This window comes from Pseudophryne corroboree, chromosome 5 (assembly GCF_028390025.1).
Source record: "Pseudophryne corroboree isolate aPseCor3 chromosome 5, aPseCor3.hap2, whole genome shotgun sequence".
NCBI lineage: Eukaryota > Metazoa > Chordata > Amphibia > Anura > Myobatrachidae > Pseudophryne > Pseudophryne corroboree.
The window spans coordinates 739,389,189-739,413,721 of NC_086448.1; positions in this window are offsets into that span (position 1 = coordinate 739,389,189).

Below are 24,533 nucleotides of genomic sequence, written 5' to 3' on the forward strand. Positions count from 1 at the left end.
CATCCAGCGACCTTGGTGCACCTCTTTTTTTCTTTGCATTATGTGTAGTATTGGGCCTAGTTTTTAAAACAGCCATCCTGCCTGCCACTGCAGTGCCACTCCTAGATATGCCAGCTGTTTGTGCCGCCCACTTGTATTGCTTAGCTTAATCATCCAGCTACGTCATTGCACCTCTTTTTTTAAACTTTCCATTATGTGCTCTTTGGGGCCTAGTTTTTAAAACTGCCATCCTGTCTGCCACTGCAGTACCACTCCTATATTGGCCACGTGTTTGTGCCGCCCACTTGTTTTTGCTTAGCCATCCAGCTACCTCATTGCACCTCTTTTTTTTACTTTCCATTATGTGCACTTTGGGGCCTAGTTTTTAAAACTGCCATCCTGTCTGACACTGCAGTGCCACTCCTATATTGGCCAGGTGTTTGTGCCGCCCACTTGTGTCGCTCAGTTTTTGTCATCCAGCTACGTCGTTGCACCTCTTTTTTTTCTTTGCATTATGTGCTCTTTGGGGCCTAGTTTTTAATACTGCCATCCTGTCTGACACCGCAGTGCCACTCCTAGATGGGCTAGGTGTTTGTGCTGCCCACTTGTTTCGCTTAGCTTAGTCATCCAGCGACCTCGGTGCACCTCTTTTTCTTCTTTGCATTATGTGTACTTTTGGGCCTAGTTTTAAAACTGACATCCTGTCTGCCACTGCAGTGCTACTCCTAGATATGCCAGCTGTTTGTGCCGCCTACTTGTGTCGCTTAGCTTAGTCATCCAGTTACCTTGTTGCACCTCTTTTTTTCTGTGCATTATGTGCTCTTTGGGGCCTAGTTTTTAAAACTACCATCCTGTCTGACATTGCAGTGCCACTCCTAGATGGGCTAGGTGTTTGTGCTGCCCACTTGTTTTGCTTAGCTTAGCCATCCAGCTACCTCATTGCACCTTTTTTCCCCTTTGTATTATGTGCTCTTTGGGGCCTAGTTTTTAAAACTGCCATCCTGTTGACACTGCAGTGCTATTCCTAGATTGGCCAGCTGTTTATGCTGCCCACTTGTGTCGCTTAGCTTAGTCATCCAGCTACCCCGTTGCACCTCTTTTTTTTCTTTGCCTTATGTGCTCTTTGGGGGTCTAGTTTTTAAAACTGCCATCCTGTCTGGCACTGCAGTGCCACTTCTAGATGGGCCAGGTGTTTGTGCCACCCACTTGTGTTGCTTAGCTTAGTCATCCAGCTACCTCGTTGCACCTCTTTTTTTATGTGCATTATGTGCTCTTTGGGGCCCAGTTTTTAAAACTGCCAACTTGTTTGCAACTGCAGTGCCACTCCTAGTTGGGCCAGATGTTTGTGTTGCACACTTGTGTTGCTTAGCTTAGTCATACAGCCACCTTGGTGCAACTTTTAGGTCTAAAAACAATATTGTGAGGTGTGAGGTTTTCAGAATAGACTGGAAATGAGTGAAAATTAATGCTATTGAGGTTAATAATACCGTAGGAGCAAAATTACCTCCAAATTCTGTGATTTTAGCTGTTTTTATGTTTTTTTCAAAAATCGTCCAGATCCAAAACCAAAACATGAAAGGGTGGTTTTGGCAAAACCAAGCCAAAACCAAAACATGAAAGTAGAATTAGAACCAAAACCAAAACACAAAAAGTGCCAGCCGCACATCTCTATTGAAAGGGTGTTTTTTTACAAAAAACAATCCAGATCCAAAACACGAGTGGGGACCCAGATCCAAAACCAAAACACAAAACACAAAAAGTGCCCGCCGCACATCTCTGAAAGTATAAATAACATGGAGCGATAGTAAGAAATACATTTTTGAAATTTGAGAAGGTGATATGAAAGAAATGAAAGCAAATACAGACAGTAAATAGTAGTAATTCCAATCCTGGGCTTTTTTTTTCAATCCCGGGTATCGGGGTTGAAAAATTATAAATCCTGGGATTCCCGGGATACCCAGGATTGGGATGAAGATTTTAAAATTAAAATCTTCAGTGCCCCTTACTCCCTTCCCAGACCCGCCCAGCCCATAGAACTACTCACCATCCTCTGGGAGTGCGGCAAGTTTACTTGCTGCAGGCGGTGGGCGGTGAGGTGCAATCCATGTAGCGCGGGCGGCTGGCTTCACATCACATACTTACTTACCAAAAGCAGCTTGCAGTCAGTCAAAACTCTCTTGCTGTCTTAGACCACTCTTGTAGTCATAGAAGATGATGGTTCTCCAGTGGCATCCGTTGGGCTCCATAATGGGTTTGTGAAGAATGTGAACATGCTGTAACTTCCTTGGTGTACAGCACCGAAAGTAGTGAGGGGAGAATTTAGGTTGAGATGTATATTAAGTTGACATTTAGAATGTCAGCAGCATAATGGTTCATGGACATTATGAGAATGTTGAAATTTAACATTACTTTACAATGTCGACACTAGCATAATGTCAGCGTTGCCAGAATGTTAACAGTAAGAATGTCAGCAATGTGATTTCAATGTAAACCTAACCCTAAACTTAACCCTATTGCCGCCTAACCCCTTATCTAACTCTAACGCTAATTGCCGCCTAACTACTAACCCTAATGCTAATTGCAACCTTACCCTAATCTAACTCTAACACTAAATGGAGCCTAACCCTAAATTTAATCTAATCTTAAAGCTAATTGCAGCCTAACCCTAACCCTAATCTAATTCTAATTGCAACCTAACCATAATCTAATTTTAACATTAATTTCAGCCTAATCCTAATCTAACCCTAATGCTAATTGCATCCTAACCCTAACCAGATCTAACCCTAACACTACTTGCAGCCTAATCCTAAAATCAACATTTAACAGTGTCAACATTCTGAGAATGCCGACATTATTCTGTTGATAGTTTAAATGCTGACATGATGACTGCATACCGCTGAGGGACCGTTGAGCAGATGAAGATTGTTGCTAATTGTCCTCAGATGTTGTTCACTGTTTCCTCCACTGTATTGTTTAACTATGAGTCCCCTTCACTTTGGAAGTTTATCGTTTTGGAAGGAAACCACAATCGCATCTGCCCCCAGCAATTGCATCCTCCTACTCCGGTACTCACCATATGGTGTGCCTCATTTACTAAAGCAGCTACATGTGAGCAAATTGGTCAGCTGATTAAAGGGACATATTGCTGAGAGTTAGGACTGATAAGCATCTGCCTGGTATAGCGTCATAAAATTCGCTTCATTGATCAAAGGTTTAACACACGTAATAACAGTTGCTGACAAATTGTGGATACATAGAGCTTTCTGTTAGATGATGTTGAGGCAGAGATAGTAGAAGTTAACGCTAGTTACGATTGTGGATATATATATACGTGGAAGGTACAGATTTCAGTAAAGTGAGAATCAGGCAGCGAAAGTGCTGCCTGCTGTGTTTAACACTTTCATTTGGTGACAGTGTTCTGTATGGTCTTTATAAAATATGGGATCAGTATGTATTACCGACGGTCGGGATGTTGGTCGTTAGTATACAGACAGCAGCATCCCAGCTGTCAGTATGCCGGCAGGAAGGCGAGTGCAGATAGTCCCCTTGCGGGCTTGCGCTCGCCACGCTGCAAGCTCAGTGGCTCACTGTGCGCACCACAGGTTCTGTTCCCACTCTATGGCTGTCGTAGACTCCCACAAGTGGGACTAGCCCCTGTGATCTGGGATTCCGGCTAGCGGCATTGTCAGCAGTCGGGATTCCAACGTCGGTCTCCTGACCGCCGGGATTCCGACAGCCGGCAATTTAACTGCATCCCATAAAAAATATCACCAAGGAGTAAAAGGAATTTCAAACAGAAACAATAAATTATTTTTTGTTAATGAACATTAAAATTATATGTTTGGAAATATCTGTAGTGTTATGGGCCCTACACACTGGCAGATAACACTGCATGATATGAATGTTCTCGTTCATTAATGAACGAGAACTCGTTCATATCGTGCAGTGTGTAGGCACCACTGATTAACGATGCGCGGCCCCGCGCTCGTTAATCATTTGTGCCCCGTCGCTTATGCATGCAAGCCAATATGGACAAGATTGTCCATATTAGCATGCATTGCTATAGCGCCGGTTGACGGGGGGTGTGAAGAAACTACGCTCCCCCGTCACCTCCCCCCAGCCGCCAGATCGCACATCTGCCGTATCAGCAGTTGGGCATCTCGGCGGCGGGTCGCACAGTCTGTAGGGCCCTTTTCACTAACTGTAGGAAAATTGTTGGAGAGGAGTTTGGTCCTGCGCTGTCTCCTTCAGAGCATTGACCTCAATGGGATGACGTCACTGTGCTTGCGTAACTTGGCGCACACCACGGTGTACAGAGTCACTGTACTGTACACACGTCCATAACTTAGCTGCTCAGGTGAGTCCTGTTAATGCTGCTATTACTGCTGTTATAGTCATCACCAGAAACAACCATCGTGGTACCACTGTTACCATGGTATGTACTGCTGTTGACGCGGTTACCAACAAACCTGCAAGCCTTGTTAAGGACATCTGTGTGGACTTATCTCCACTTCACATTCCACTGTACACCCTATTGAAACCACCTGGTTCCACCAATAGGTCATATCAACAAAAACAAATTTGGGAAGAATTGTCTTTTATTCCTTGCATAATCTCCATAAAATAAATTCAATGATAGAAATATGATACCATGACAAATCCTTTTCTGTCTGGAACATTTAATGTCATTTTGTAGAAAAGCAAGGCATCACAAATAATGGAAATGAACTAGCTCTGGTCTCCAGATGGGTAGAAATCCCAAGGGAGCAAGAGCCACAAGTTTGGTTTATTTGGTACATATGCCCAGCTACAGTAGATATATACTTAGTCCATTCCTGCATATTGATGTGGAATTGTAATGTGTGAAATATGATGTATAGCTATGTTAACATATACCATACCACCCCCACCCCCCACATTGTTTATTCAAACTATATTAAGTATGCTTTTGGTAATAATTAACAGAAATTGTAAACACCCACTTCTCGTGAGTGGCCAGGTCCACATCTTCTGCAGAGAATGGGCATGGGTCTGCCAGCTGGGTCCACCTCCTCTGCAGCTTATTGGTCTGGGTCTGCCAACTGGATTCACCTCCTCTGCAGCCAATGGGTTTGGGTCTGCTGGCTGGGTCCACCTCCTCTACAGCCTATTGAGCTGAGTCTGCTAGCTGAATTCACATTCTCTGTATCCACTGGGATTGGGTCTTCCAACTAGAGATGTGCACTGGACATTTTTCAGGTTTTGTGTTTTGGTTTTGGATTCGGTTCCGCGGCAGTGTTTTGGATTCGGACGCGTTTTGGCAAAACCTAACTGAAATTTTTTTGTCGGATTCGGGTGTTTTTTTTTCAAAAAACCCTCAAAAACAGCTTGAATCATAGAATTTGGGGGTAATTTTGATCCCATAGTATTATTAACCTCAATAACCATAATTTCCACTCATTTCCAGTCTATTCTGAACACCTCACACCTTACAATATTATTTTTAGTCCTAAAATTTGCACGGAGGTCGCTGGATGACTAAGCTAAGCGACCCAAGTGGCCGGCACAAACATCTGGCCCATCTAGGAGTGGCACTGCAGTGTCAGACAGGATGGCACTTAAAAAAATTGGCCCCAAACATCACATGATTCAAAGATAAATTAAAGAAAAAAGAGGTGCAAGATGGAATTGTCCTTGGGCCCTGCGGCTACCACCCACCCTTATGTTGTATAAACAGGATATGCACACTTTAACAAACCCATCATTTCAGTGACAGGGTCTGCCACACGACTGTGGCTGAAATGACTGGTTGGTTTGGGCCCCCACCAAAAAAGAAGCAATCAATTTCTCCTTGCACAAACTGGCTCTACAGAGGCAAGATGTCCACCTCCTCCTCATCGTCCGATTCCTCACCCCTTTCACTGTGTACATCCCGCTCCTCACAGACTATTAATTCGTCCCCACTGGAATCCACCATCTCAGGTCCCTGTGTACTTTCTGGAGGCAATTGATGGTGAATGTCTCCACGGAGGAATTGATTATAATTAATTTTGATGAACATCATCTTTTCCACATTTTCTGGAAGTAACCTCGTACGTCGATTGCTGACAAGGTGACCGGCTGCACTAAACACTCTTTTGGAGTACACACTGGAGGGGGGGGGGGGTCAACTTAGGTAAAATAAAGCCAGTTTGTGCAAGGGCCTCCAAATTGCCTCTTTTTCCTGCCAGTATAAGTACGGACTGTCTGACGTGCCTACTTGGATGCGGTCACTCATATAATCCTCCACCATTCTTTCAATGGTGACAGAATGATATGCAGTGACAGTAGACGACATGTCAGTAATCGTTGGCAGGTCCTTCAGTCTGGACCAGATGTCAGCACTCGCTCCAGACTGCCCTGCATCACCGCCAGTGGGTGGGCTCGGAATGCTTAGCCTTTTCCTCGCAGCCCCAGTTGCGGGAGAATGTGAAGGAGGAGCTGTTGACGGGTCACGCTCCGCTTGAGTTGACAAGTGTCTCACCAGCAGGTCTTTGATCATCTGCAGACTTGTGTCTGCCGGAAAGAGAGATACAACGTAGGCTTTAAACCTAGGATCGAGCACGGTGGCCAAAATGTAGTGCTCTGATTTCAACAGATTGACCACCAGTGAATCCTGGTCAAGCGAATTAAGGGCTCCATCCACAAGTCCAACATGCCTAGCGGAATCGCTCCATTTTAGCTCCTCCTTCAATCTCTCCAGCTTCTTCTGCAAAGGCCTGATGAGGGGAATGACCTGACTCAGGCTGGCAGTGTCTGAACTGACTTCACGTGTGGCAAGTTCAAAGGGTTGCAGAACCTTGCACAACGTTGAAATCATTCTCCAGTTCGCTTGAGTCAGGTGCATTCCCCCTCCTTTGCCTATATCGTAGGTAGATGTATAGGCTTGAATGGCCTTTTGCTGCTCCTCCATCCTCTGAAGCATATAGAGGGTTGAATTCCACCTCGTTACCACCTCTTGCTTCAGCTGATGGCGGGGCTGGTTCAGGAGTGTTTGCTGGTGCTTCAGTCTTCGGCACGCGGTGGCTGAATGCCGAAAGTGGCAAGTGGCCCGCAATTCTTCGGGCCACCGACAGCATCTCTTGCACGCCCCTGTCGTTTTAAAAAAAATTCTGCACCACCAAATTCAATGTATGTGCAAAACATGGGACGTGCTGGAATTTGCCCACATGTAATGCACGCACAATATTGGTGGCATTATCCGATGTCACAAATCCCCAGGAGAGTCCAGTTGGGGTAATCCATTCTGCGATGATGTTCCTCAGTTTCCGTAAGAGGTTGTCAGCTGTGTGCCTCTTATGAAAAGCAGTGATATAAAGCGTAGCCTGCCTAGGAACGATTTGGCGTTTGCGAGATGCTGCTACTGGTGCCGCCGCTGCTGTTCTTGCTGCGGGAGGCAATACATCTACCCAGTTGGCTGTCACAGTCATGTAGTCCTGAGTCTGCCCTGCTCCACTTGTCCACATGTCCGTGGTTAAGTGGACATTGGGTACAACTGCATTTTTTGGGACACTGGTGACTCTTTTTCTGAGGTCTGTGTACATTCTCGGTATCGCCTGCCTAGAGAAATGGAACCTAGATGGTATTTCGTACCGGGGACACAGTACCTCAAACTATTTTGAGGACACATGTTTAACATCAACGCAGCTGCCAAGACCTGAGTTATACGCTTTGCAGCAGGATGACTGCTGTGATATTTAATCTTCCTCGCAAAGGACTGTTGGACAGTCAATTGCTTACTGGAAGTAGTACAAGTGGTCTTCCAACTTCCCCTCTGGGATGACAATCGACTCCCAGCAGCAACAACAGCAGCAGCGCCAGCAGCAGCAGGTGTTACACTCAAGGATGCATCTGAGGAATTCCAGTTAGGAGAGGACTCGTCAGACTTGCCAGTGACATGGCCTGCAGGACTATTGGTTTTCCTGTCTAATGAGGAAATTGACACTGAGGGAGTTGGTGGTGTGGTTTGCAGGAGCTTGGGTACAAGAAGAAGGGATTTAGTTGTCAGTTGACTGCTTCCGCTGTCACCCAAAGTTTTTGAACTTGTCAATGACTTCTGATGAATGCGCTCCAGGTGACGTATAAGGGAGGATGTTCCTAGGTGGTTAACGTCCTTACTCCTACTTATTACAGCTTGACAAAGGCAACACACGGCTTGACACCTGTTGTCCGCATTTCTTTTAAAATAATTCCACACCGAAGATTTGATTTTTTTTTGTAATTTGACCCGGCATGTCAATGGCCATATTCGTCCCACGGACAACAGGTGTCTCCCCGGGTGCCTGACTTAAACAATCCACCTCACCATCAGAATCCTCCTTGTCAATTTCCTCCTCAGCGCCAGCAACACCAATATCCTCATCCTGGTGTACTTCAACAGTGACATCTTCAATTTGACTATCAGGAACTGGACTGCAGGTGCTCCTTCCAGCACTTGCAGGGGGCGTGCAAATGGTGGAAGGTGCCACCTCTTCCCGTCCAGTGTTGGGAAGGTCAGGCATCGCAACCGACACAATTGGACTCTCCTTGGGGATTTGTGATTTAGAAGAACGCACAGTTCTTTGCTGTGCTTTTGCCAGCTTAAGTCTTTTCATTTTTCTAGTGGGAGGATGAGTGCTTCCATCCTCATGTGAAGCTGAACCACTAGCAATGAACATAGGCCAGGGCCACAGCCGTTCCTTGCCACTCCATGTCGTAAATGGCATATTGGCAAGTTTACGCTTCTCCTCAGACGCTTTTAATTTAGATTTTTGGGTCATTTTACTGAACTTTTGTTTTTTGGATTTTACATGCTCTCTACTATGACATTGGGCATCGGCCTTGGCAGACGACGTTGATGGCATTTCATCGTCTCAGCCATGACTAGTGGCAGCAGCTTCAGCACGAGGTGGAAGTGGATCTTGATCTTTCCCTATTTTACCCTCCACATTTTTGTTCTCCATTTTTTAATGTGTGGAATTATATGCCAGTAATATATTAATAGCAATGGCCTACTGTACTCTACTATATATGTATACTGTTAGTCTAAAAATGCTGCACTGTAATACTATATATACTGCTCACAAAAATGCCGTACAGATATGGAATGGATACGTGCAGTGACACAGAGCTGCAAGATACAGCAATGGCCTACTGTACACAACTATATACTGTTGGGTCACCAAAATGCTGCACTGTAATACTATATATACTGCTCACAAAAATGCTGCACAGATATGTAATGGATACGTGCAGTGAGCCAGTGACACAGAGCTGCAAGATACAGCAATGGCCTTCTGTAAATAACTATATACTGTTGGGTCACCAAAATGCTGCACTGTAATACTATATATACTGCTCACAAAAATGCCGCACAGATATGGAATGGATACGTGCAGTGACACAGAGCTGCAAGATACAGCAATGGCCTACTGTAAATAACTATATACTGTTGGGTCACCAAAATGCTGCACTGTAATACTATATATACTGCTCACAAAAATGCTGCACAGATATGGAATGGATACTTGCAGTGACACAGAGCTGCAAGATACAGCAATGGCCTACTGTACTGTACTACTATAATTATTATATACTGGTGGTCCCCAGTCCCCACAATGCAGTACACTGATCAGATATTTGCAGCACACTGAGCACAGATATGGAGCGTTTTCAGGCAGAGAATGTAGATATTTTCAGCACACTGAGCACAGATTACGGAGCTTTTCAGGGAGAGAATGCTGCCACGTCCTCTCCGTTCAATCTCCAATGCACGAGTGAAAATGGCGGCGACGCGCGGCTCCTTATATAAAATACGAATCTCGCGAGAATCCGACAGCGGGATGATGATGTTCGGGCGCGTTCTGGTTAACCGAGCAAGGCAAAAAGATGCGAGGCTGCCTCGGAACCATGTAAAATGGGTGAAGTTCGGGGGGGTTCAGATCTCGAGGAACCGAACCCGCTCATCTCTACTTCCAACTGGGTCTACTTCTACAGCTGAATGGTTTGGAGTCCATCGCCTCTTCAGTGGTCTGTTCTGGGAAACATAATACATAATTTTTTTGAGGTTTTGCCCTTAATATATTTTTATCTTATTATGTAAAACAAAATGGCATTCTATATGTTGACAAGAGTGGTCAAATATGCTTTAGATGCTATAGAGAAACTAATCATATTTAAGGCACTTTTCTGCTCTGGAATGTTTTATATTTTAATTCCAACATGTTAAACACACGGTTCTTACATCCCACTTACGCCAAAATGTAAATGTCCATCTACCCCAATGAGATAAGCGCATATTAATGGAACCTCTTTTTTATAGAGATGTGCGGCGGGCACTCTTCGTGTTTTGTGTTTTGGTTCTCATTCCTCACTCGTGTTTTGGTTTTGGATTGGTTTTGCCAAAACCACCCTTTCGTGTTTTGGTTTTGGATCTGGATAAATTTTTGAAAAAAACATAAAAACAGCTAAAATCACAGGATTTGGGGGTAATTTTGATCCTACGGTATTATTAACCTCAATAACATTCATTTCCAGTCTATTCTGAACACCTCACACCTCACAATATTGTTTTTAGCCCAAAAGGTTGCATCGAGGTGGCTGTATGACTAAGCTAAGCGACACAAGTGTGCGTCACAAACACCTGACCCATCTATGAGTGGCACTGAAGTGTCAGACAGGAGGGCAGATATAAAAAAAAGGCCCCAAACCACACATAATGCAAAGATGTGAAAGAGGTGCAATGAGGTAACTGTATGACTAAGCTAAGCGACACAAACAATTGGCCCATCTAGGAGTGGCATTGCAGTGTCAGACAGGATGACACTTTAAAACCTAGTCCCCAAACAGCACATGATGCAAAAAAGAAAAAGAAGTTCACCGAGGTTGCTGTATGACTAAGCTAAGCGACACAACCTCCTGGTCCATCTAGTAGTGGCATGCAGTGGCTGAATGTCGAATATGGCCCGCAATTTTTCAGTCCACTGACAGCATCTCCTGCATGCCCCTGTCATTTTTCAAAAAATCTGCAATTGGTGGACTTACAGTTGTGCTCATAAGTTTACATACCCTAGCAGAATTTGTGATTTTCTGGCCATTTGTCAGAGAATATGAATGATAACTCACAACTTTTCTTTCACTCATGGTTGGGTGAAGCCATTTATTCTCAAACAACTGTGTTTACTCTTTTTAAATCATAATGACAACAGAAACTACCCAAATAACCCTGATCAAAAGTTTACATACCCTGGAGATTTTGGCCTGATAACATGCACACAATTTGACACAAATGGGTTTGAATGGCTACTAAAGGTAACCATCCTCACCTGTGATCTGTTTGCTTGTAATCAGTGTGTGTGTATAAAAGGTCAGTGAGTTTCTGGACTCCTGAAAGACCCTTACATCTTTCATCCAGTGCTGCACTGATGTGTCTGGATTCTGAGTCATGGGGAAAGCGAGAGAATTGTCATAGGATCTGAGGGAAAAGGTAACTGAACTGTATAAAGCAGGAAAGGGATATAAAAAGATATCCAAGCAATTGAGAATGCCAATCAGCAGTGTTCAAACTCTAATTAAGAAGTGGAAAATGAGGGATTCTGTGGAAACCAAATCAAGGTCAGGTAGGCCAACAAAAATATCAGCCACAACTGCCAGGAAAATTGTTCGGGATGCAAAGAAAAATCCACAAATAACTTCAGCTGAAATACAGGACTCTCTGAAAAAAAGTGGTGTGGTTGTTTCAAGATGCACAATAAGGAGGCATTTGAAGAAAAATGGGCTGCATGGTCGAGTCGCCAGAAGAAAGCCATTACTACGCAAATGCCGCAAAGCATCCCGCTTACAATACTCCAAACAGGACAATGGGCCCCTCAGTAACCCTGTCCAGCATCACTGTTGTTGAATTCACTAGTTGCTTTAGACTGATTAAAAGATGTCCAAAGATGGACTCCCCCTGGCGCCAAGCCTGAAGACCTAGGAGCAGGATCATTGCCCAATATGGCTATACACTGATCCCACTTGGGTCTATTAATTGAACAATTATCAAAATTGAAAAGATGATAGACCTTTCACTACTGCACTTTCTAACAAACCCAATAATGATCTCATTGAGTTTAGTTGCATTATTAATTGGCCATCTTGTTTGATTTGTGGTATCAGGTTGCTGTTATGGTGCTTACACAGTGTTTTGATAACTGCCAATTGCCCAATATTGTGGCAGTGTGTGGTCTGCTACAGCCTATTAGCCTGCTCCATAGACTCCTGATACTACTTCTTAGGAACGTTAATGATATACATACATGAAGAACGTTGCTGATCTACATACAGCTTCATGTCTACCTGGTTGGGTTTTGCACATGAAGTTACTATTTATTTATTATTATTACTACCAGTTATTTATATAGTGCACACATATTCCACAGCGCTGTACAGAGAATATTTACCCATTCATATCAGTCCCTGCCCCAGTGGAGCTTACAATCTATATTCCCTATCACATGTACACGCACACACATTCACACTAGGGTTATTTTTGTTGGAATCCAATGAACCTACCAGTATATTTTTGGATTGTGGGAGGAAACCGGAGAACCCGGAGGAAACCCACGCAAGTACAGGGAGAATATATAAACTCCACACCGTTAGGGCCATGGTGGGGATCGAACCCATGACCTCAGTGCTGTGAGGCAGTAATACTAACCATTACACCATCCGTACTGTTATCGTGTTACCGGACCTTCATTATCTCCTTTATTTTCTAACTGATTATTTTTAGTTGTGTTTATTAGTGATGAGCGGGTTCGGTTCCTCGGAATCCGAACCCCCCCGAACTTCAGCCTTTTTACACGGGTCCGAGGCAGACTCGGATCTTCCCGCCTTGCTCGGTTAACCCGAGCGCGCCCGAACGTCATCATCCCGCTGTCGGATTCTCGCGAGGCTCGGATTCTATCGCGAGACTCGGATTCTATATAAGGAGCCGCGCGTCGCCGCCATTTTCACACGTGCATTGAGATTGATAGGGAGAGGACGTAGCTGGCGTCCTCTCCGTTTAGAATAGAAATAGATAGAGAGTGAGAGTGAGACACTTGATTTACTGGAGCTTAGGAGTACTCAGAGAGTGCAGAGTTTACTAGTGACTGACCAGTGACCACCAGTGCAGTTTTATTATTATTTAATATAATCCGTACTCTGCCTGAAAAAAAAAACGATACACAGTGACACAGTATACCATATCTGTGCTCAGCCTCAGTGTGCTGCATCATCTATGTATATCTGACTGTGCTGAGTGCTCACTGCTCACACAGCTTAATTGTGGGGGAGACTGGGGAGCAGTTATAGCAGGAGTACATTAACAGTGCACACTTTTGCTGCCAGAGTGCCACTGCCAGTGTGACTGACCAGTGACCACTGACCACCAGTATATTGTGATTGTCTGCCTGAAAAAGTTAAACACTCGTCGTGTGGTGTTTTTATTCTATAAACGCATTCTGCTGACAGTGTCCAGCAGGTCCGTCATTATATAATATATATCTGTCCTGCAGTAGTGATATATATATATTTTTTATATCATTATCATCCAGTCTATATTAGCAGCAGACGCAGTACGGTAGTCCACGGCTGTAGCTACCTCTGTGTCGGCAGTCGCTCGTCCATCCATAATTGTATACCACCTACCTGTGGTGTTTTTTTTTTTCTATCTTCTTGATACTAGTAGCTTACTTTAGGAGTCTGCAGTGCTGACAGTGTCCAGCAGGTCCGTCATTATATAATATATACCTGTCCGGCTGCAGTAGTGATATATATTTTTTATATCATTATCATCCAGTCTATATTAGCAGCAGACGCAGTACGGTAGTCCACGGCTGTAGCTACCTCTGTGTCGGCAGTCGCTCGTCCATCCATAATTGTATACCACCTACCTGTTGTGTTTTTTTTTTCTATCTTCTTGATACTAGTAGCTTACTTTAGGAGTCTGCAGTGCTGACAGTGTCCAGCAGGTCCGTCATTATATAATATATACCTGTCCGGCTGCAGTAGTGATATATATATATTTTTTATATCATTATCATCCAGTCTATATTAGCAGCAGACGCAGTACGGTAGTCCACGGCTGTAGCTACCTCTGTGTCGGCAGTCGCTCGTCCATCCATAATTGTATACCACCTACCTGTTGTGTTTTTTTTTTCTATCTTCTTGATACTAGTAGCTTACTTTAGGAGTCTGCAGTGCTGACAGTGTCCAGCAGGTCCGTCATTATATAATATATACCTGTCCGGCTGCAGTAGTGATATATATATATTTTTTATATCATTATCATCCAGTCTATATTAGCAGCAGACGCAGTACGGTAGTCCACGGCTGTAGCTACCTCTGTGTCGGCAGTCGCTCGTCCATCCATAATTGTTTACCACCTACCTGTTGTGTTTTTTTTTTTTTTTCTATCTTCTTGATACTAGTAGCTTACTTTAGGAGTCTGCAGTGCTGACAGTGTCCAGCAGGTCCGTCATTATATAATATATACCTGTCCGGCTGCAGTAGTGATATATATATATTTTTTATATCATTATCATCCAGTCTATATTAGCAGCAGACGCAGTACGGTAGTCCACGGCTGTAGCTACCTCTGTGTCGGCAGTCGCTCGTCCATCCATAATTGTATACCACCTACCTGTGGTGTTTTTTTTTTCCTATCTTCTTGATACTAGTAGCTTACTTTAGGAGTCTGCAGTGCTGACAGTGTCCAGCAGGTCCGTCATTATATAATATATACCTGTCCGGCTGCAGTAGTGATATATATATATTTTTTATATCATTATCATCCAGTCTATATTAGCAGTAGACGCAGTACGGTAGTCCACGGCTGTAGCTACCTCTGTGTTGGCAGTCGCTCGTCCATCCATAATTGTATACCACCTACCTGTTGTGTTTTTTTTTTCTATCTTCTTGATACTAGTAGCTTACTTTAGGAGTCTGCAGTGCTGACAGTGTCCAGCAGGTCCGTCATTATATAATATATACCTGTCCGGCTGCAGTAGTGATATATATATATTTTTTATATCATTATCATCCAGTCTATATTAGCAGCAGACGCAGTACGGTAGTCCACGGCTGTAGCTACCTCTGTGTCGGCAGTCGCTCGTCCATCCATAAGTATACTAGTATCCATCCATCTCCATTGTTTACCTGAGGTGCCTTTTAGTTGTGCCTATTAAAATATGGAGAACAAAAATGTTGAGGTTCCAAAAATAGGGAAAGATCAAGATCGACTTCCACCTCGTGCTGAAGCTGCTGCCACTAGTCATGGCCGAGACGATGAAATGCCATCAACGTCGTCTGCCAAGGCCGATGCCCAATGTCATAGTACAGAGCATGTAAAATCCAAAACACCAAATATCAGTAAAAAAAGGACTCAAAAATCTAAAATAAAATTGTCGGAGGAGAAGCGTAAACATGCCAATATGCCATTTACCACACGGAGTGGCAAGGAACGGCTGAGGCCCTGGCCTATGTTCATGGCTAGTGGTTCAGCTTCACATGAGGATGGAAGCACTCAGCCTCTCGCTAGAAAAATGAAAAGACTCAAGCTGGCAAAAGCACAGCAAAGAACTGTGCGTACTTCGAAATCACAAATCCACAAGGAGAGTCCAATTGTGTCGTTTGCGATGCCTGACCTTCCCAACACTGGACGTGAAGAGCATGCGCCTTCCACCATTTGCACGCCCCCTGCAAGTGCTGGAAGGAGCACCCGCAGTCCAGTTCCTGATAGTCAGATTGAAGATGTCAGTGTTGAAGTACACCAGGATGAGGAAGATATGGGTGTTGCTGGCGCTGGGGAGGAAATTGACCAGGAGGATTCTGATGGTGAGGTGGTTTGTTTAAGTCAGGCACCCGGGGAGACACCTGTTGTCCGTGGGAGGAATAGGGCCATTGACATGCCTGGTGAAAATACCAAAAAAATCAGCTCTTCGGTGTGGAAGTATTTCAACAGAAATGCGGACAACATTTGTCAAGCCGTGTGTTGCCTTTGTCAAGCTGTAATAAGTAGGGGTAAGGACGTTAACCACCTCGGAACATCCTCCCTTATACGTCACCTGCAGCGCATTCATCATAAGTCAGTGACAAGTTCAAAAACTTTGGGCGACAGCGGAAGCAGTCCACTGACCAGTAAATCCCTTCCTCTTGTAACCAAGCTCACGCAAACCACCCCACCAACTCCCTCAGTGTCAATTTCCTCCTTCCCCAGGAATGCCAATAGTCCTGCAGGCCAGGTCACTGGCAATTCTGACGAGTCCTCTCCTGCCTGGGATTCCTCCGATGCATCCTTGCGTGTAACGCCTACTGCTGCTGGCGCTGCTGTTGTTGCTGCTGGGAGTCGATGGTCATCCCAGAGGGGAAGTCGTAAGACCACTTTTACTACTTCCACCAAGCAATTGACTGTCCAACAGTCCTTTGCGAGGAAGATGAAATATCACAGCAGTCATCCTGCTGCAAAGCGGATAACTGAGGCCTTGGCATCCTGGGCGGTGAGAAACGTGGTTCCGGTATCCATCATTACTGCAGAGCCAACTAGAGACTTGTTGGAGGTACTGTGTCCCCGGTACCAAATACCATCTAGGTTCCATTTCTCTAGGCAGGCGATACCGAAAATGTACACAGACCTCAGAAAAAGACTCACCAGTGTCCTAAAAAATGCAGTTGTACCCAATGTCCACTTAACCACGGACATGTGGACAAGTGGAGCAGGGCAGGCTCAGGACTATATGACTGTGACAGCCCACTGGGTAGATGTATGGACTCCCGCCGCAAGAACAGCAGCGGCGGCACCAGTAGCAGCATCTCGCAAACGCCAACTCTTTCCTAGGCAGGCTACGCTTTGTATCACCGCTTTCCAGAATACGCACACAGCTGAAAACCTCTTACGGCAACTGAGGAAGATCATCGCGGAATGGCTTACCCCAATTGGACTCTCCTGTGGATTTGTGGCATCGGACAACGCCAGCAATATTGTGTGTGCATTAAATCTGGGCAAATTCCAGCACGTCCCATGTTTTGCACATACCTTGAATTTGGTGGTGCAGAATTATTTAAAAAACGAGAGGGGCGTGCAAGAGATGCTGTCGGTGGCCAGAAGAATTGCGGGACACTTTCGGCGTACAGGCACCACGTACAGAAGACTGGAGCACCACCAAAAATGCCTGAACCTGCCCTGCCATCATCTGAAGCAAGAAGTGGTAACGAGGTGGAATTCAACCCTCTATATGCTTCAGAGGTTGGAGGAGCAGCAAAATGCCATTCAAGCCTATACAACTGAGCACGATATAGGAGGTGGAATGCACCTGTCTCAAGCGCAGTGGAGAATGATTTCAACGTTGTGCAAGGTTCTGCAACCTTTTGAACTTGCCACACGTGAAGTCAGTTCAGACACTGCCAGCCTGAGTCAGGTCATTCCCCTCATCAGGCTTTTGCAGAAGAAGCTGGAGACATTGAAGGAGGAGCTAACACAGAGCGATTCCGCTAGGCATGTGGGACTTGTGGATGGAGCCCTTAATTCGCTTAACAAGGATTCACGGGTGGTCAATCTGTTGAAATCAGAGCACTACATTTTGGCCACCGTGCTCGATCCTAGATTTAAAACCTACCTTGGATCTCTCTTTCCGGCAGACACAAGTCTGCTGGGGTTCAAAGAACTGCTGGTGACAAAATTGTCAAGTCAAGCGGAACGCGACCTGTCAACATCTCCTCCTTCACATTCTCCCGCAACTGGGGGTGCGAGGAAAAGGCTCAGAATTCCGAGCCCACCCGCTGGCGGTGATGCAGGGCAGTCTGGAGCGACTGCTGATGCTGACATCTGGTCCGGACTGAAGGACCTGACAACGATTACGGACATGTCGTCTACTGTCACTGCATATGATTCTCTCCCCATTGAAAGAATGGTGGAGGATTATATGAGTGACCGCATCCAAGTAGGCACGTCAGACAGTCCGTACTTATACTGGCAGGAAAAAGAGGCAATTTGGAGGCCCTTGCACAAACTGGCTTTATTCTACCTAAGTTGCCCTCCCACAAGTGTGTACTCCGAAAGAGTGTTTAGTGCCGCCGCTCACCTTGTCAGCAATCGGCGTACGAGGTTACATCCAGAAAATGTGGAGAAGATGATGTTCATTAAAATGAATTATAATCAATTCCTCCGTGGAGACATTCACCAGCAGCAATTGCCTCCACAAAGTACACAGGGAGCTGAGATGGTGGATTCCAGTGGGGACGAATTGATAATCTGTGAGGAGGGGGATGTACACGGTGATATATCGAGGATGTTGATGAGGTGGACATCTTGCCTCTGTAGAGCCAGTTTGTGCAAGGAGAGATTAATTGCTTCTTTTTTGGTGGGGGTCCAAACCAACCCGTCATTTCAGTCACAGTCGTGTGGCAGACCCTGTCACTGAAATGATGGGTTGGTTAAAGTGTGCATGTCCTGTTTATACAACATAAGGGTGGGTGGGAGGGCCCAAGGACAATTCCATCTTGCACCTCTTTTTTCTTTCATTTTTCTTTGCGTCATGTGCTGTTTGGGGAGTAGTTTTTGGAAGGGCCATCCTGCGTGACACTGCAGTGCCACTCCTAGATGGGCCAGGTGTTTGTGTCGGCCACTTGGGTCGCTTATCTTAGTCACACAGCTACCTCATTGCGCCTCTTTTTTTCTTTGCGTCATGTGCTGTTTGGGGGGTGTTTTTTGGAAGGGCCATCCTGCGTGACACTGCAGTGCCACTCCTAGATGGGCCAGGTGTTTGTGTCGGCCACTTGGGTCGCTTATCTTAGTCACACAGCTACCTCATTGCGCATCTTTTTTTTTCTTCTTTGCGTCATGTTCTGTTTGGGGAGTAGTTTTTTGAAGGGCCATCCTGCGTGACACTGCAGTGCCACTCCTAGATGGGCCAGGTGTTTGTGTTGGCCACTAGGGTCGCTTAGCTTAGTCACACAGCTACCTCATTGCGCCTCTTTTTTTCTTTGCGTCATGTGCTGTTTGGGGGGTGTTTTTTGGAAGGGCCATCCTGCGTGACACTGCAGTGCCACTCCTAGATGGGCCAGGTGTTTGTGTCGGCCACTAGGGTCGCTTAGCTTACTCACACAGCTACCTCATTGCGCCTCTTTTTTTTCTTCTTTGCGTCATGTGCTGTTTGGGGAGTAGTTTTTTGAAGGGCCATCCTGCGTGACACTGCAGTGCCACTCCTAGATGGGCCAGGTGTTTGTGTCGGCCACTTGGGTCGCTTAGCTTACTCACACAGCTACCTCATTGCGCCTCTTTTTTTTCTTCTTTGCGTCATGTGCTGTTTGGGGAGTAGTTTTTTGAAGGGCCATCCTGCGTGACACTGCAGTGCCACTCCTAGATGGGCCAGGTGTTTGTGTCGGCCACTTGGGTCGCTGAGCTTAGTCATCCAGCGACCTCGGTGCAAATTTTAGGACTAAAAATAATATTGTGAGGTGTGAGGTGTTCAGAATAGACTGAAAATGAGTGGAAATTATGGTTATTGAGGTTAATAATACTTTGGGATCAAAATGACCCCCAAATTCTATGATTTAAGCTGTTTTTTAGGGTTTTTTGAAAAAAACACCCGAATCCAAAACACACCCGAATCCGACAAAAAAAATTCGGTGAGGTTTTGCCAAAACGCGTTCGAACCCAAAACACGGCCGCGGAACCGAACCCAAAACCAAAACACAAAACCCGAAAAATTTCCGGTGCTCATCACTAGTGTTTATATGCCATGCACTCCACAGGATCTTATTAGCTGTCAACTGTTTTGGAATTATTTTTGATGCTTGAAGGATGTGACCTCATGCCGTCAAGCAACGTTATCAGTTTATCCTGTTCAATAAAAATAAATGAGTGTTATTTGTAGCCTAAGTTTTTTGTTAAACGTTTTAAAGGGTTCAAACACTTGGGTTGGCACCCAATATGTACATAATGAGCTTTTACTGAAGTCATTAAAATTTGTTTATAATTAATACAGATGAATTGGTTTCCTCACAATAATAGGAGATTAACAGAGTCCACGTTTTGGCAAGAAAGCTGTATTCTTTTCCAAGTGCTGTGGGATATTATCCAATACATGCCTGTGTAATCCGGCTGAGTCTCCGTTCATGCCATATGGCGGGGCTATACATTACATTTAAAAAAAAAAAAATGGGGAGATTTTTTGTGTGTGCTAGAATTCTGCCAAATGACATAATTATTCCTTAGAATGTTGTCAGGAGGCTTTACCTGTGCAGGCTGCAAGTTGTTTCCAAAAATGTAGCAAGCGCAGGGCCTATTAATTATAAGCATTGTAAATGTGCACACACTGATAATACTTGGCAGCCAATCCGTGTAGTGAAACAGGCAACTGAGCTTTCAAACTGCGGAAAATAAGAAAGCTAGTGGTTCCACTTCATGTACGCAGACTTTGTACAGTTGCATTAACAGAAATGAGTATTATTCTGTGTTATTTTATTCTTTTGCTACATTTTATAAAATGTGGGTGTCTTTTACTGACCGAAAATAAATACAAGACTCTGCTTGTGATTTATATGGGACTGTCCAGTAAGAATGAGCACTGGTGGCACTTGTGCTGTAATTGTCAGTCTCAAACTAGGACTGGGGTGTTTAAAACTCCAATATAAAGCTTTTGTTTATGGCATATTAATAACAACATCTAGTTATTCTTTCATTGCTCTCCCCAAACCCATAGTGAATGGCAGGCAGAGCAAGCCCTAAGCAATTGGATGCCCTAGGCAAAATTTTTGTTGGTGCCCCCTAGCAAATAACCACATACATGCTGAGGCTGAACTGACTTTAAGTAAACAGTAATGGGAGAATCAGTGAGTCACTACTAGGGATACCAGGGGGTTGGAATCAGCTAGACCCTATAGGTGTACCCAACCCCCTATTGATACAGTATAATACAAGGGTGGGTTTTGGGGTATCGGGGTAATTGTATATGTGAAAATATAAAATGTAACTGGAAATTGTGCTATGTCAGATCAAATTGATTTATTTACACAAGTCACAACACTCACAAATAAAATAAGTTACAAAAGCAGCCATGTTACATGCATGAATTCATCAAGCAAAAACTGAAGATTGTCTCTGTATGAGACATCTTCCTTTTACACTGCTCAGGTCTAATCAGGTGCAGCCGCCACTATCAGGCTGTACCACATATAGAGATGAGCGGGTTCGGTTCTTAGAGAACCAAACCCTACCGGACTTCATTCTCCGAGCCCCGATCCGAGTCAGGCTCAGGTTTTCCTGCCTGACTCGGAAACCAGAACGAGGCAAAACGTCATTATCCTGCTGTCGGATTCTTGCAGGGTTTGGATTCCATATAAGAAGCTGCGCGTCGCCGCCATTTTCACTCTGGCATTGGAGAGTGTACAGAGAGGATGTGTCTCCATTCTCTTAGTGTCTTCAGTGTCCGTGTCTTGTGCTGCATTTGTCCAGTCACAGTGGTGGTGTCCTCTGCTGCCATATGTCCAGTGCTGCTGTATAGGGTGCTGTGTTGTGCTGCATCATTTCAGTGGTCGTGTCTTGTGCTGCACCAGTCCAGTCACAGTGGTGGTGTCCTCTGCTGCCATATGTCCAGTGCTGCTGTATAGGGTGCTGTGTTGTGCTGCATCATTTCAGTGGTGGTGTCTTGTGCTGCATCAGTCCAGTCACAGTGGTGGTGTCCTCTGCTGCCATATGTCCAGTGCTGCTGTATAGGGTGCTGTGCTGCATCAGTTCAGTGGTGGTGTATTGTGCTGCATCAGTCCAGTCACAGTGGTGGTGTCCTCTGCTGCCATATGTCCAGTGCTGCTGTATAGGGTGCTGTGCTGCATCAGTTCAGTGGTGGTGTATTGTGCTGCATCAGTCCAGTCACAGTGGTGGTGTCCTCTGCTGCCATATGTCCAGTGCTGCTGTATAGGGTGCTGTGTTGTGCTGCATCATTTCAGTGGTGGTGTCTTGTGCTGCATCAGTCCAGTCACAGTGGTACCCTCTGCTGCCATATGTCCAGTGCTGCTGTATAAAAACAAGTCCCTTACAGTGTTGCTGTGTTGTCCTACATCAGACCAGTGGTAGTGTCCTGTGCATCAGCCATCAGTCAGTCCAGTGACCAGTCACAGTGGTATCCTCTGCTGCCATATGTCCATTGCTGCTGTATAATAATAACAAGTCCCTTACGGTGTTGCTGTGTTGTCCTGCATCAGACCAGTGGTAGTGTCCTGTGCATCAGTCAGTCCAGTGACCACTCACAGTGGTGTCTTCTGCTGCCATATGTCCAGTGCTCCTGTGCTGCATATTGTGTTATATAACTCCAGAAAAATAATGGAGAACAAAAATTTGGAGGATAAAATAGGGAAAGACCAAGAACCACTTCCTCCTAGTGCTGAAGCTGCTGCCACTAGTCATGACATAGACAATGAAATGCCATCAACGTCGTCTGCCAAGGCCGATGCCCAATGTGATAGTAGAGGGCATGTAAAATCCAAAAAGCCAAAGTTCAGTAAAAAGACCCAAAAAGAGAAATTTAAATTGTCTGAGGAGAAATGTAAACTTGCCAAAATTTACGACTCGGAGTGGCAAGGAACGGTTAAGACCCTGGCCTATCTTCATGACTAGTGGTTCATCTTCACATGACGATGGAAGCCCTCATCCTCCCACTAGAAAAATGAAAAGAGTTAAGCTGGAAACAGCACAGCAAAGAACTGTGCATTCTAAGATGGTATCACAAATCCCCAAGGACAGTCCAAGTATGTCAGCGGTTGCGATGCCTGACCTTCCCAACACTGGACAAGAAGAGGTGGCTCCTTCCACCATTTGCACGCTCCCTGCAAGTGCTGGAAAGAGCAGCCACAGTCCAGTTTCTGATATTCAAATTGAAGATGTCACTGATGAAGTACACCAGGATGAGGATATGGGTGTTACTGGCGATGAGGAGGAAATTGACAATGAGAATTCTGATGTTGATGTGGTTTGTTTAAATGAGGCACCGGGGGAGACACCTGTTGTCCGTGGGATGAAGAAGCCCATGGTGATGCCTGGGCAAAATACCAAAAAGCCACCTCCTCGGTGTGGAATTATTTCTCCACAAATCCGGACAACAGGTGTCAAGCCATCTGTTGCCTCTGTCAATCTGTAATAAGTAGGGGTAAGGATGTTAACCACCTAGGAACATCCTCTCTTATACGTCACCTGCAGCGCATTCATCAGAAGTCACTGTCAAGTTGTGAAACTTTGGGTAAGAGCGTAAGCAGTCCACTGACACCTAAATCCCTACTTCCTCTTGTACCCAAGCTCCTGCAAGCCAAACCACCAACTCCCTCAACGTCAACTTCCTCCTCAGCCATGAATGTCAGTAGTCCTGCAAGCCATGTTCCTGGCAAGACTGACGAGTCCTCTCCTAACCGGGATTCCTCTGGAAGATCCTTGAGTGATACACCTGCTGTTGCTGCCACTGCTGTTGTTGCTGCTGAGAGTCGATCGTCATCCCAGAGGGGAAGTCGGATTACCACTTGTACTTCTTCAACTAAGCAATTGACTGTCCAGCAGTCCTTTGTGAGGAAGATGAAATATGATAGCAGTCATCCTGCTGCAAAACGGATAACTGAGGCCTTGACAGCTATGTTGGTGTTAGATGTGCATCCGGTATCTGCCATTAGTGCAGTGGAATTTAGACAATTGATGGAGGTATTGTGTCCCTGGTACAAAATCCCATCTAGGTTCCACTTCACTAGGCAGGCGATACCGAGAATGTACAGAGAAGTCAGAAAAAGTGTCGCCAGTGTCCTAAAAAATCCGGTTGTATCCAGTGTATACTTAACCACGGACATGTGGACAAGTGGAACAGGGCAGACTAAGGACTTTACAACTGTGACAGCCCACTGGGTAGATGTATTGCCTCCCGCAGCAACAACAGTAGCAGCATCTCGCAAATCCAAACTCATTTCTAGGCAGGCTACGCTGTGTATCACTGCTTTCCGTAAGAGGCACACAGCTGACAACCTCTTACGGCAACTGAGGGACATCATCGCACATTGGCTTACCCCACTTAGACTCTCATGGGGATTTGTGATATCGGACAATGCCACCAATATTGTGCGTGCATTACATCTGGCCAAATTCCAGCACGTCCCATGTTTTGCACATACAATTAATTTGGTGGTGAAGAATTTTTTTAAAAATGACAGGGCTGTAGAGGCGATGCTGTCGGCAGGGCCGGCAACAGAAATCTTGGGGCCTGGTACAGAGATATCTCTGGGGCCCCCTCAGAGCAACCGAATTTTCTGCGCTATACTGTTATTAAATAAATATTTTTTTTTTAAATTTATCTACAGTATACAGATATGTAAATTTGTATATCTCTCCTTCCTCCCCCCCACACCCTATGGTCTGTCTCTCCCCAATAACTCCATGATAAATCCCTGCTCACATCCCTGCGGACACTAAGTGGCATATACTTGGGGCCCCTCTGATCCTTGGGGCCCGGTACAGGTGTCCCCTTTGACCCCCCCTGTCGCCGGCCCTGGCTGTCGGTGGCACGAAA